The following is a 15,856-nucleotide window of genomic DNA, read 5'->3' as shown; positions in this document are numbered from 1 at the left end:
ACAACATAAAAGAAGAATTGATCAAGGGTTTCCCCACATTGTGGGGTTTGTCCCTAGCTAGCGCCACATCTTGTATCCTCTTGTCTTGGCTTGTCTTCTGCGATTTATATTTATGTTCTATCTGCAGTTTACTGTACCCTGATGTGATTGCTAATGTGGAAAAGAAATTGAAATAAATTGCTCTAGCATAGAACATACCTAAAATTAATAGTTCTCCATGTTGGTGCCAGGAGACTGGACTATGCAGTGCATGAAGTATGTTCCCGAGTTGACTGTGGTGATGGAGAACTACTCAGTCACTGATCACTTTTTTGTAGTTGATGTTCCAGACACCAATGTAGTGTTGGGTGTCCAGTAGTTGTACTCATTGGGGAGGGTCACCACTGATTGGAAGAAGTTAGAGATGGAGTTTACAAGTCCCAATGGGACGCTGGTAGTGTTGAGGGGAATGCACTCCTATCTAACCCAGATAGTTTCCGCTCACAGGATGGAGGCGGATCTATGACATGGGGATATAGAGTGGGCAGTGGAGTTGAGGATCTTAGAGACAAGGGCTCCAATAAAACCTTTGCATCCAGACATACTGGCCCTGTTGGAGAGGCAACATAGGCAACAGGGGGTTTTTGGGGAGATATTTGGGGAGATCCCAACAGGCAGACCACCAAATTGTGGGTTTGAGTACACTACTGTTTTGGAGGAGGTAGTGAATGCAATCATCACTACTTTATATAGGCACCCCAAATCCTATAGGGACGAGATGGAGAGGACCATCCAAGAGCCGTTGAGGTTGGGGCACATCAGGCCCAACTCGAGTCTCTTTGCTTCTTTCGTGGTGTTGGTGAAGAAGAAGGATGAGACCCTCCGCATGTGCTTGACTGCAGGGCCCTCAACAAGAGAACGTTGAAGAACAACCACCCTATTCCGCATATTGACGAGCTGATGGATGAACTTAGGGGAGCAAAATACTTCTCTAGGATAGATCTACTCTAAGGGTACCATCAGATCCGGGTGAGGGAGTACGACATCCCTAAGACTACCTTTCGTTGCCATTATGGACACTTCAAGTTCTTGGTGATGCCCTTTGGGCTAACCAACGCTTCGGCCACATTTCAATCTTGTATGAACCACATGTTTCGTGGGCAGATGCGTCGCTTTTTTCTTGTCTTCTTTGATGATATACTCATCTATAACCGGACTTGGGAGGAGCACCTTTAGCACTTGGAGGTAGTACTTCGCATACTAGAGGAGCAACAATTGTATGAGAAGATGTCCAAATGTGAGGTTAGACTAACAAAAATGTTGTACCTTGGGCATGTGATTGGGGAGGACAGAGTGAAGGTACACCAAGAGAAAATCAAGGCCATTTTAGATTGGCCAACACCCAAGAACGTGACTGAGACGAGGGGGTTCCTGGGCATTTGCACTTACTACAGGGGATTCGTAAGAGGATTCCCACATCTTGCAACACCCCTCACTGATTTGACAAAAAAGGGGGCTACTAAGTGGACAAAGGTGACACAGGAGGCCTTTGAGCGCCTCAAGAAGGTTATGAGCAACTGTGCCGTTTTGGCTTTGCCAAATTTCACGCGACCCTTTGTACTGGAGTATGATGCTTCCAGTGAGGGATTTGTGGTCGTGGTGACGCAGGGAGATCATCCTATTATTGCATTTGAGAGTAGGAAATTGTTGCTCCACGAGCAGTGGTACTCTGTCTATGACAAAGAGATGTTGGTCGTGATGCATGCACTGGCCAAGTTCAGACAGTATCTGGTGGGCAACCGGTTCAAGGTGAAGACCGGCCACAATAGTCTTCAATTTTTCCTGGAGCAACAGTGATTGGAGGAGAGATAGCAAAAGGGTGAGCACGATCAAGGCCTATGACTTTGAGATTGAGTACATCAAGGGAAAGCACAACATAGTAGTAGATGCACTTTCCCAGAGGCCCACAGTACTATCCTTGATGGACGTTACTCATGACTGGAAGGCTCAAATTTTGGTTGAGTTCTCCAAAGACAGGTAGGCTTGTGAGATTTTGGATGGCATACACAAGGATGACAGGTTCCGGGTGATGGATGACGTGATCTACTACAAAGACATGATATACTTGGTGCCAAGATCTCAGCTCAAGGAGAGGATTATGCAGGCAACCCACGATTCCCCCCTTGTAGGATGCCCTGGGTTCCTCAAGACATATCATACCATCAGGGAGAGGTTCTCATGACAGGGACTCAAGGGAGATGTACTGAGGCACATGCAAGAGTGCGTAGACTGTCAAAGGAACAAGGTGGAGTTGTCACATCCTGCAGGTTTACTACAACCACTCCCCAGTTTGGAGAGGAAGTGGGAGAGCATGTCCATGGACTTTATCACGGAGCTTCCTATTGCACAGGAACGAGATTGTATTTACGTTGTGGTCGCCATACTAACCAAGTTCACCCATTTCTTTGCCATCTCATTGAGATCTTCAGCCTCTTCGGTGGTCGAGTTATTCTTTCGGGAGGTCTTCCGATTACATGGTCTTCCCAAGACCATTGTTAGTGACAGGGACAACTGATTCATGGGGGCCTTCTGGTAGGAGTTGTTTCGGTTGGTCGGGACAGAGCTTACGCCCAACACTAGCTATCACCCACAAACGGATGGGTAAACCGAGATCTTGAACAAATGGTTGCAGGGATACCTATGCAACTATGTGACGAGGCAGCAGAGAGCGTGGGTGAAGTGGCTTCATCTAGGAGAATTCTACTACAACACCACCTATTACATGCTGATTGGTATGTCCCCTTTTCGAGCACTCTATGGTTATGATACACTTTCTTTTTCTAACATGGTGTTTGGAGATAGCAGGGCCCTAGGGGGCAAAGGATTGGGTTCAAGAGAGCCAGGAAATTTTACGAGCTCTCAAGAACAACTTGCAAGTGGCTCAAAATCAACAAAAGATGTATGTTGATTGACACAGGGTGGAGAGACATTTTGAGGTGGGGGACATGGTCTACCTATGCTTGCAGCCTTATAGACAGTCTTCACTAAAGCAGAAGGGGGTCGAAAAACTTCGACCATGATTTTATGGGCCGTATAAGGTGATTAGGAGGGTCGGGGAGGTAGCCTATGAGCTAGAGCTGCCTTCAGAAAGTCAGATTCACAACGTGTTCCACGTCTCATGTCTGAAAAAGGTGTTGGGACAACAAATTACAGAAGCAACTGAATTGCCTCCTCTAGATGATGAGGGGCACTTAGTTTTGACACCAGAGTCCATACTCGAGACCCAGGAGAGGAGGTTCAGGAACCAAGTAATCAAAGAGCATCTGGTCAAATGGAAAGATTTGTCGGAAGAGGATGCTGCGTGGGAGAGTGAACAAATCTTATAGCATCCAGCGTTGCAATTGCTTGGGGACAAGCAACATCTGGGAGGGGAGGACTGTAATGTCCCTTCCTAAATATTTTGCTAAAGGGGAGAAAACCCAATTTTGTAATTTTTGTCATTATTGGGGCCTAAATAAAATTTTGGGGCTTTTTGACAATTTGATATTTGATTGTTGCTCTAGTTGTTCAGGCGAGTTACAAAGTGCTGCTGAGCACAAGAGTTTCCCAAGGAGGAAGCTCAACCTTTCTTCGGTGGACCCTGAGTGCCACCCTAGGAAGGTTTTTACCTTTACTTGGACGCTGGAAGAGAGACACTACACAGGTACCACGCCATTTTGGTTCATGGGGGACGTAGAAGAAGAGGCCACACAGTTCTTGAGGAAGGGCGGTGCCAGGTTAAGGATTATATTATAGTTGGAGTGTTTCTTGACTAAATTTTAGGCTAAAGGGGGAGGATTTTCAGGAGCAGAGGACGTCCTCCAAAGCAGAACGAATTTATGGGATGTGGGACTGCATCATCTTGTACATGCCTGCGCAATCACTTGTGGGTGTTGAGTGTGGGAAGGATTGGGCGAAAGATTGAGGAGTTGGGTGTCCAAATTTTGGTTGGAGTGGATTTGTGGGGGAAATTCCTAGCCATTTGGGAGCAGTAAACACCATTTTCTGCTACAGATAGAAATTTTTGGCAATGGAGAAGGACCAAGCAATTTTGGGTCAATTTTGGAGGGCGAAAACTAGGGAAAACCCTTTTTGGGATTTTCTAGATTTTTGGCAAGGATCTCAGCTTTAATTTTGCAGAGTTTTCTGCGGGGATTTGAGGGGTCAAATCAAGGTCTCAACACAGCCAACAATGCATAATTATTGAGCCAACGCAGATTTCTGGAAGATAAACTCCTGCAACAGTTGGGCATTGATATATCGACCACCTGAGGCTTGTAGCTTGCCTTGTTCAAGCCCATGTTCTCTCTTTCTATTTCACATTGTACTCCAGTAGTTATATACATACTAAAATTATCCATTTTGGAGTGTTTGAGTATTTTTTGTTACATGGGTGTTTACTAAAAAAATTTGTGTTGGATTTTATTGCATGTTCTTGGTATCACTGTTAATTTTTCTATCAGGATGTTACACCAATGGATAGCTTTGACAAAAAAATTCATCCTTAAAAGCCTAATACTTGTCATTATTCTTCTTGATAAATGATTATGATGCAATTAAAATTCAATAATAGAAATGAATATTTTGCAAAATTGACTAAGCCATAACGCTAGCAACCAATCTAAGAATGTCCAATTTTCTTGAGTGATACTTAAGACCTTGGAAGGAGAGAGAATATAAGGGAGCCAAATTGTAGAGTTGTTAGGACCTTTCCACTTATGATAGGAACCAATGGATTTTATATATTAAATGCTATGGTACTAATAGAATCTAAAACCTTTGATTAGGATTAGGCATTTACCATCTTGAATTTATACATAGAAAACTTGTACCATCATCAAAGATCATCTAGATTCTAGATCATGAAACATGTAAGTGAATGGATTAATGAAAACATCCATGTTTGTAAAGTTCATGTCATCTTATCTCTATGCATGTGCATTCATGTAATATTATTATATAGTTGTAAACTTGTTTTAAGTAAATGATTTTGTTGATATTAGAGTATCTAGCATCTCCATCTCCATATTATCATGATACAAATTATATTTTCTTCATGTCTCTAAGAGATTTGATAATGTATCTCCACAATGAGAACCTAAGACTTTTAACTAGTAGACCTCATGATTCAATGTTTGAGTAATCTATAATCTTATTATAATGTATGGCTATTTGTGTTCATGACATTTACAAAATATAATCTTACTCTAGTTTAAGTATATTTATAGTTATGACATTTTCAAAATTATCTAAAATACTAAACTAAAACCTTTTTTTTCGTATCATATGTCAATAAGTTGACTATATTTTAGTGATTGTGATGATAAACCAATATTCATATGTCTAGTATCATTTAATCATGACATATCTATTTAAGTAAATAAATTAGCTTAATAAGGAAGTTAGTTTTGTATGTCATGATTAAAATTTGTTTATGTAGTCATCTACAATTTGATTTGTTAAATTTAGATTGACAATAGTGTTCATGTGGAGACCACGATTTTCCCCCTGTCAAGGTTCATTTCCACCAAGAACATGTTATCCCTTACAGATCGCCATGACCATGCAAGTGAACCAAACATGGTGACGCAGAAAGAACCAACTACTTTCCACTTTGATGTTGATTATGCGACAATAATAGTCAAAAGAACCATATTCCAAGAAAGAAAAAGTTACACAACTAACATTAATAACCATAAATAATACTAACTAGATAGCATGCAAGCCTTAATAACATCTTGTAATCAAGATGTAGTATGACTATTAAAATCCATAATAATAAACAAACTTTTAACTAATTTTCAGTTAACATTAATTAGGCAATATTTGATAATTAGAAAACATTATTTATCAAATGAACCATATTCCATTACTATAAACTCTAAATATACAAATCTTATAATATTTAATCATTATATGATTTCTAAATTCACAAACATAAACATAAATACTTGAGATATAATTTATTAAAATACTTGACATATAACTTATTAATATATAATTTAAGTTATTATTTGTAAATTTAATGTGAATTTCCTTAATCATATCGTGCATTAACATATAACATAACTCTTAAATTTATAAACGTAAATTTAAAAACTAATACTTCAATGTATTATTTTCTTTACTAAATTCATATATATTCTTTAAATTTTAAATTTCTTTGAACATGTTGGCACTTTGAACATCACCATTTACCTGCCGGCCTACAGAATGAATTTCGGTTGGACCTACAGCAAGTCTTGGTTGGATCTTTTCACTGCTTGGATTTAGTCAATACAGCTAGCCAGACCCCGGATATTGGATGGAAGAAGGAATCACCTTACATGCAACATAACTCTTAAAACATAACTCTTAAATTTATAAACGTAAATTTAAAAACTAATACTTCAATGTATTATTTTCTTTACTAAATTCATATATATTCTTTAAATTTTAAATTTAAATTCTCTTTAACTAGGCTTTAAATTTTTTTAAATTTAAAGCCAAAATAAAAGAGACATGAATGTTCAAATTTCTTTTAAAGAAACTAAAGTACCTAAAACTTTACACAAACAAGCCCAAATGAAAAAGCATTTTAAAATCGTAGGAAAATCTTGAAGATAAATAGCAACCTCGCTATTCTCATTTCTTTTAAAGAAACGAAAGTACCTCAAACTTTACACTAACAAGCCCAAATGAAAAAGCATTTTAATACCGTAGGAAAATCTTGAGGATGAGGAGCAACCTCGCCATTCTCACGCTAAAATTAAAATTCAGACACTTTTTTATTCTTGCAAAAGATGGCGGGTCACGGAATTGTCCGTACCTGCAATTGAAGCGCGTAGGGCTGGGCTGAGCTGAGGCTGTACTTTGCTACCTACCGATGGAGAGTTGTATCAACGAAGAACCACTGCAATTAACCTTTGCTACGGGAAAATTTTGCTGTGTACCAACAAAGAACCACTGCAATTAACCGCACCAGCCAATTTCACGCGTCTCTGTTCCTTTCCAAGTAACCTGTATTAACTGCAAACCAAGCAAATAAGGACTCCCGATTCTTTATGGAATGGAAGATACAGCAGTGCCAAGCAAAGCCATATATATATGCTGAAAAAGGCTCATCAGAGATGAATTTATGGGGAAAAGGAGAAAAAAATTAGAATTATAAAAAAAAAAAACAAGAAAAACAATGTCGGTTAATGCCGGTGTTTAAAAAACACGGATAATCAAATCTACTTTTTCAGAGTAGGAAAACCTAGTGTTAGTTAGAGCTTGTTTTTTGTTTTTTTTTTTGAAGGTGGCAAAACCTATCAAACTCAGGTGTCAAACCAACAGTGAGGACAGCCATCTCTGGCTGCTATCCGCGAATGTCAGTTTGACTCATCACTGTTATCAAGGAAAACCACGCCACCTGTAATAACCCGCTGGTGGTCCGTAAGGGAGCAGGCTTTCACTCCTGCCAGATGCCTCTGGGTCTTGGGCCGTTAACCTGTTTCCTTACGTCCGAGGAAGACGAGCTCTTAGCCAAGCAAAAGCAGTTTTACGGCATACTCCAGGCCGTATTAGTTAGAGCTTGTTACAGTGATCTTTACTTTATTATATATATATATATATATAAAATTTAAATTTATATTTATATGGTTTTAAATAACCTAAATCAACTTAATTACTTTTCAAACTTATCACACAGGCATAAATTAAAAAAGACATAAATTTAAAGCTATGAAAATATTGAGGAACACTAACAACCTATGACTTCCGTACTGCAACCTATGACTTCCGTACTGCACCCGCCAATTTCACAATTGTCAAGAAAGTAATTTGTTCTATCCCTTTAGTTCGTGCGCAGAGCAGTGGGCTTTCAGTTTTCTTTCCATTTGTCCAAAGAGGAGCGGGGTTTTTATTTCCTCTTGTATTGTTGAAACTCACTGGATTAAGGATTGTTGTTCTGTCGAGTTGAAATTGAGCAAAAGCATGGGAGACAGAAAAGGAGATTTGATGCTCTTGATAAATAAGAGATTTATTGATATCATATAAAATTTATATCACTTACGCTAAGTAGTGTAGGCAAACACAAGTAGTTTAGTCAGATTGTATTAAGCAAAGGATTAGACAAATAACTGTGTCAGATTGTATTAAGCAAAGGATTAGACAAATAACTGTGAGAATTTTTATTTTTTATTTGGTTAATTTTAAAATTAAATTATTATTATTATAAAAATGGATTATTATTATAATAATATAAATTTCTTTTATATAAATTTGACTCACTTCCATATTTTTTATATAAATAAAACTATTATATAAATACACATTTCTATTTTTTTATATGAATAAAACTTTTACATAAATATACTTTTCTATCTAAAAGAGCACTGAACATACATGCAAAGAGGCTCCCAATTTTTACTAGCCAGCGAGACATGAAAGAGCACTGCAGGTATTTGATTGGAATGACTATTTTATCATTTTGTTATGTTGATTGATCATTGACCGGAAGATGTGTTCACAATGAAGGAAAATGGATATTTTTGTTTATCTTTCTTTATTTATATCTAAAATTTTCTTACAACCAATCTAAGAAAATGCAGTTTTTTTACTAATACTTAAGACTTTGGAAGGAGAGAGAATACAAGGGAGCCAAATTGTAGAGAGCCGTTAGGACTTTTCCACTTGTTATAAAAACAAATGGATTTTATATATTAAATGCTATGGCACTATTAAGATTAGGCATTTACCACCTTGAATTTATACATAGAAAACTTGTACCATCATCAAAGATCATCTAGATTCTAGATCATGAAACATGTAAACTAATGGATTAATGAAAACATCCATGTGTGTAATGTTCATGTCATTTTTTCTCTATGTATGTGCATTCATGTGATATTATTATATAATTGTAAGTTTTTTTAAGTAAATGTTTTTTTGATATTAGAGTATCTATTATCTCCATCTCCATATTATCATATACAGATTATATTTTCTTCATGTCTCTAAGAGTTTTGATAATGTATCTCCACAATTAGAACCTAAGACTTTTTAGTGGACCTCAGGATTCAATGTTCAGTAATGCTAAGGTTTTGCAAATGGGGTAGCAATCTAAGTGGGCTTGATTGTGGGGAAAACTCCACAGTTAAGTGCGCTTGAGCCAGAGGAGTTCTGGGATGGGTAACCTCCTGGGAAGTCCTGGTTACCGGGTGCAAGCCCCGGAAGTGATGATTGATGCTATGTGATTCATTTCACTAGTTTCAATCCCACTTCTTCACCCCTGTGAGCATCACCCGATGCAATGAGTGCTAAGTGAACTATTCAAAAATCATGAGAAATTAGTCAGTTACGACTACCTCTCATGGAAATGGTCATACGTGAATGACTTACTTAACGCAGTTGAATCCCAAAATGATATCTAATATAATGCACTGTGTAAACCCCCATACTTAAATTCAAAAAGAGTAAAGGGGTCTCTAGTTGAATGGTTCATGAGGCACAATACTTGCTAAGGTTTTGCAAATGGGGTAGCAAGCTAAGTGGGTCTCTAGTTGAATGGTTCATGAGGCACAATACTTGCTAAGGTTTTGCAAATGGGGTAGCAAGCTAAGTGGGCTTGATTGTGGGGAAAACTCCACAGTTAAGTGCGCTTGAGCCAGAGGAGTTCTGGGATGGGTGACCTCCTGGGAAGTCCTGGTTACCGAGATACAATCTTACTAGTTATGGCATTTTCAAAATTATCTAAAATTACTAAACCAAAACCATTATCTTTTTTGTGTCATATGTCAATAAGTTAATTATATTTTGGTAATTATGATGATAAACAAACGAGGTTAGTTTTGAATGTCATGGTTAAAATTTGTTTAAATAGTCATCTACAGTTTGACTTGTTAAATTTAGATTCATTTCTACCAAGAACATGTTATCACTTACATATCATCATGACCATGCAAGTGAGCCAAACATGGTGACGTGGAAAGAACCAACTACTTTCCACTTTGATGTTGATTATGCAACATTAATAGTCAAAAGAACCATATTCCAAGAAAGAAAAAGTTAGACAACTAACATTAATAACCATAAATAATACTAACTAAACAACATGCAAGCCTTAATAATATCTTGTGATCAAGATATAGTATAAACTCTAAAGTCCATAATAATAAACAAACTTCTAATTGATTTTTAATTAATATTAATTAAAAAACATTTATTAATTAGAAAATATTATTTATTAAATCAACCCTAATCTATAACTATAAACTCTAAATTTAATAATCATATAATGTGATTCCTAAATTCATAAACATAAATAATTAATATATATATAAATTCATAAACATAAATAATTAATATATAATTTAATTTATTATTATAAATTTAATGTAATTTCTTTAATCATATTTTGTATTAACATATAACATAACTCTTAACATATAACATAACTCATAAAGATAAATTGAAAAACTAATACTTCAATGTATTATTTAGTGTATTAAATTTATATTTATTTTTTAAAATTTAAATTTAAATTCTCTTTAACTACGCTTTAAGCCAAAATTATTTACTCTATTGAGTTCATATATATTCTTTTAAATTTAAATTTAAATTCTCCTTAACTAAAATTTAAAGCCAAAATATAAGAGACGTGAATTTAAAAGTTCAGATTTCTTTTAAATAACCTAAAGCACCTCAAAATTTACAATAACAAGACCAAATGAAAAAGCATTTTAAAACCCTACGAAAATCTGGACGGTTAATAGCAACCTCGCTATTCTCACGCTTCCGTACTCACGCTAAAAGTTCGGACACTTCCGTATTCTGGGAAAAGATGACGGGTCACGGAATTGTCCGTACCTGCAATGAAGCCCGTAGGTCTGAGTTGAGGCTGTATTTTGCTACCGATGATGATGAAGATTTTACGTTGTACCAACGAAAAACCACTGCAATTAACCGTACCAGCTAATTTCACTAAATATAGCGTCTCTGTTTCTTTCCAAAGTAACCAGTGTATTAACTGCAAACGAAACAAATAAGGCTTCCCAATTCTTTATGGATTGGATCATAGAGCAGTGCAAAGCCAAGGCTTACATATGCTGAAAAAGGCTCGCCAGAGATGAATTGACTTAAAAAAACAATGCAGATTTCAAAGAAGAAAATCTTGAATGCGGGAAAAACACGGATAATCAAATCTACTTTTTCAGAGTAAGAAAACCTATTGTCAGTTAACTTGTTACAGTGGTCTTTAACTTATTATATCTATATATATTTTAAAAATTAAATGGTTTTAAATAACTTAAATCAACTTAATTACTTTTCAAACTCACCACAGGGCACAAATTAAAAGAGACATGAATTTAAAAAGCATGAATAACTCAATGTTTCACCTGCCGTGCCTATACCCATTTAATTTTGAAAGTTTGAAGATTAATTTTATATAGCCTAAATCCAGCACGCCTCCCATATTCCAATAACAATACCAAATGAAACAGACATGAATTTAAAAGCGAAGAAAATATTGACGAACAGTAACATTGACTACCGTACTGTACTCGCCAGTTCCACCAAGAATAATACATATTGTGTGTAGGGTTGAGGTTGAGGTTGTACCTGCTAGCGGTGAAGGCTTAACGAAAACCACTGCAACTAGTCAATTTCACCATGAGTAATAAAGGTTGTGTGGTGTCCGTCTCTGTCTTCCAAATCACGTCATTAACTGCAATCCAATCAAACACCGCCTCAGAAAGATAAAGGTTCAGTATATGATGGACCATATGGCACTGGAAAGCCCACAATAAAGCCATCCATGCGGAAAACACTTCTGAGAGATGAAAGTATAAGCAATTGGGAAAAATATAAGAAAAAACGGTGCCCATTTTAAAGTTAAAAACCTGAATGGTGCCAAAACCCAATAATCAAAGCTACGTACCGCAAAAGCAAAACAATGGGCGAGTTCAGAGTGAGCACCTCGAATGACTTTCTCTTTATTGAAAGACTCGGTGAGTTTTCCCCAAAAACGGGACAATGCAAAAACTATCCCATCTGGCAGCCATTATCCAAAACAGAGGACTTCTCATTATAGAAATATTTACTAATACGGAACTATCTAGATAGGTCTATAGATTTAAATTAAAGAAAACAAGTCAGAAAATAATTGTACCTGCTTGTCCATTCCAGTTATTACGCTTCATTAAAAAAATTTCCAAATTCCAAGTCATGGATCTCGTTTCCATCTGTCAATTTCTTCTCTAAATCCCCAAAACAAAAATCAAATCGACCTCAAAAATGCAAACACACACAAATATAACATATCAACTAAAAACACAAACTGCAAACAAATGTAAAATAAGAAATGGAATGTAAAAGCCAAGATGCATGGCCATGCACACAAAATTAATAAAGAAAAATAACAGATCAACCACAAACAGAACCTGCGAATAAAATTAAAAGAATACATGATCTGTAAAAAGCTAACATGCATTGCCACACTGTGGATAATCAACTACGAGAATCCAAACTATCTAATGCCAAATACATCAGAATAAGTTAAAACAGCTACGATGTTTGCTTTTCAAGAATATATTATATCCGCTGCTTTTCAAACGGCAAAATTCTAATTTCTCGTCACGTCCGCTTTTTATGTAACATCAATTTTGTTTTCTCTTCAAATCCACCGCCATCCCCTTGCGTTTCAAATCCACCGCCATGGCCTTGCATCTCATGTTTTTTTGTTGTTGAAAAAAGCAGGGCGGTATGCAAATTCCAGGACGTTTTAAATTATCCTTTTAAAAGCGGTTTTCTAACATTAACCCTTCATGGTGGACACGCAATGTATTGCATTTTATGTGGCAAAGTGACGTGGAAGCGGTTTTCCAAGACATTTAAATTGTCTTATGGACGAATTACTTTTTAAATGAAAATTGCTCTTCTTATATTTACATGAGTCACTTTCATTTTCATTTATTTATTTATTTATGGAATATGAATATGAATATGAATATGAATATGAATATGAATATGAATATGAGTAGCGTTTAGTTTCGGGACAGAGGATTGGTTTGTATGTAAAATATTATTTAGATTTAATGTTAAACATAGTAAGATTGTTTAGATTTATCATTAAGTTGTCATTTGGTTATCTAGTTAAATTCAGATGTTTTTTTAAGTTTATTTTTTATCAATAAGTTGTCATTTAGTTATCTCGGTTAAATTTAGATGTTTTTATAGTTTATTTAATATATATAGATGGTTTTCACTTTAGAATTTTTTTGTTTTAATTTAATTTTAAAATTTAATAGAGATTAAATTTCATATAAATTAAATATTTTATAATTTATAAATATGTTTAAAATAATAATATGTATTTTTTTTGTTGTTGTAAAGTTTGAAAATTATGTTATTCAAATTTGAATATTTAACTAGTATAGATTTATTCTAAGTACAAATTTAGTGTAACACTCCAAAATCCATAAAATTATTGAGGTTACTAAGTATTTATTACTTTAAGTTTTATTACATGATGTTGTTAAATAATAAGTGACTGAGGATAGAAGGCCAACAAATATTATTGTGGTTACCTAAATTATTTGGTAATGATACCTTAACAAAAATAGAAATTGTTTACATTGATTAAAAGAAACAGCGATAAAAGACAATTACCCATATGCCTTGAAGGGAGATTTAGATGGGGGCAAAAGAATCTAGGGGGAGATCCTTGAGCTGGGGGAACACCTTATTATGTTGTTGTACCTGGGTTCTTTCTTCTCTGTTTGAGTTCCCCTCACCCTCACCCTCCCCCTGAATTTCCCTTCCAACGGAACGGAAGGAACTGATATCAGCGAAGGTAAGTAGGTGCTAATCTGAATGCTGCTATGGGCATATGTCATTATGCATGAATGAATGAGATATGTAAGAGAAATAAACCAGTGGGAGAATTCTTCTTGAGCTGGGGGAAATAAACCAGTGGGAGAATTCTCAAGAAGAGTCAGAAAAGAATACAAAACTTGAGGCAAGACAAGAGTCCAAAGGCCTAATGTACTTGACTGTAGTTGGAAATAATTAACTGTGAACCAAAGAAAGTGCTCCAGGAAGGGTCTAGACGTAATTGCGAGACTCTTCGCTGGGAGGAGAGACTTTCCAGAGAGGATTTTTTAATTACTGGTTGCTATTACTAAACAGATAAGTACAATGAAACGTTTTATTAAGAATTAATGTTGGACTATGGAATAATGATTTAAATGACAAAATATGAAATCTCATTTCGATTTAATGCGAATTAATGTTGGACTATGGAATAATGATTTAAATGACAAAATAGGAAATCTCATTTCAATTTAATGATAGAAGAATTTCCTATACGATTGAATAAATAAACTCTTTAAAAGTACATTAAAAACAACAAATAAGGTTTATCTATTTTCTTAGTATACAAAACAATAGAAAATATCTGATGATAATATGTGAAAGACACAACAAGTAAATTTAGTATTACACAGTACATAAATAAGCCTACGCTCTTAAATATTCATCATATAAACAACAGAACCAACTGTGCAAAACCCTACAGGATTTCTACCAAATCCATTTGCGTATTATGCTTTTCAAATCAAACACATACTGATTAATGCACCATAATCTAGTTACCCTATATAAATTTCAATAATAACAGAAACTGTTCGGAAACACCCAACGAGCAAAGGTGTATCATCATCAATCATCCATGCAAAAATTTACTAGCCTACGGTAGAGAGTCCTAGTATAAACCCTCACTAAACCAATTATTCCAGAGGGATCAAGCAAATTATAACAAGTCGATAAATCTTAAATACTCTGAAATTTATAACAGAGGCACTTCAGCCCATTATCAAATTTGAAACAACATAACAAGGATGTCATTCAAAACTGAAATATATATGTATATATGTTTTACTGTGAAAATAGCTTACAATTCCAGAATGACTCTATTGGGTCGATATGACCAAAACCCGCAAAGTTCTTTCCAACTGATAACTTAACACAAAAAGAACAAGACGCAAAATAGATATGTCCATAAAAACTCATGGTCAACTCAGGGACTGATATTTTCCCCCAATTACTCAAGCCATGCACATAGGATGACAACTCTCGTAAATGACTAACTAATTAAGAAGTAAAGGAAATCTAAGTAATGTTTAGAGCTCGGCTCGATGGAGCAATAAACCCTTCGTAAACTAAACAGTTGTGAACCAGAGTGCCAACCTGGAAACGACCAATAAAATCGTAAGCCATTAAACTTCTAAGAGTATGTTCCAAGCTTGCACGAACAGAGCATAGAGGGGAAAGTACCTGCCAATAACCGCAAACAAGTATGGAGTTAATATAAGACTATATGATAGCGAAAAATACCAAAATGTGTATACCAGTAAGAGGAATGGGTCATACCTGAAACTAGAGGGTTTCCTCTCCAAGCGACCACCTGCAAATACATCAAAACCCCTTAATAAATAGTTCTAAGTTCATAAGATTATCAATGACTCAAGAATATCTCAAGGTTTATGAGCTTACCTTCCAAATCCTGGAGCAGAACCTCTCCCATAGTTTTGATATACCCTCGATATACCCTGGACAGAGGCGGCAGCCTGTCAATCTCGTCATCAGGCAAATTTCCAAACACACACAGAAAAGGGAAACTATCGACCTTGCTTGAAACCACATGACCAATGTTACTTGCCTTCTCTGGACTGAACATCATAACCAGGGCAAGCCATAGGAGAAGTAGCTGCCAATCTGAAACCTTCAACAAACCAAACTGCCATTGCATAACAGTAAGGAACCTCGGGTCAACAGTGACAATGAACTCACCGAGTGCTGGGCGCAAGAAAGCGGT

This window comes from Pinus tabuliformis, chromosome 6 (assembly GCF_031772625.1).
Source record: "Pinus tabuliformis cultivar Carrire ecotype Pingquan chromosome 6, CPIR1, whole genome shotgun sequence".
Taxonomy (NCBI): domain Eukaryota; kingdom Viridiplantae; phylum Streptophyta; class Pinopsida; order Pinales; family Pinaceae; genus Pinus; species Pinus tabuliformis.
The sequence above is the reverse complement of the archived record's forward strand: the minus strand, read 5'-3'. Positions refer to the sequence as shown.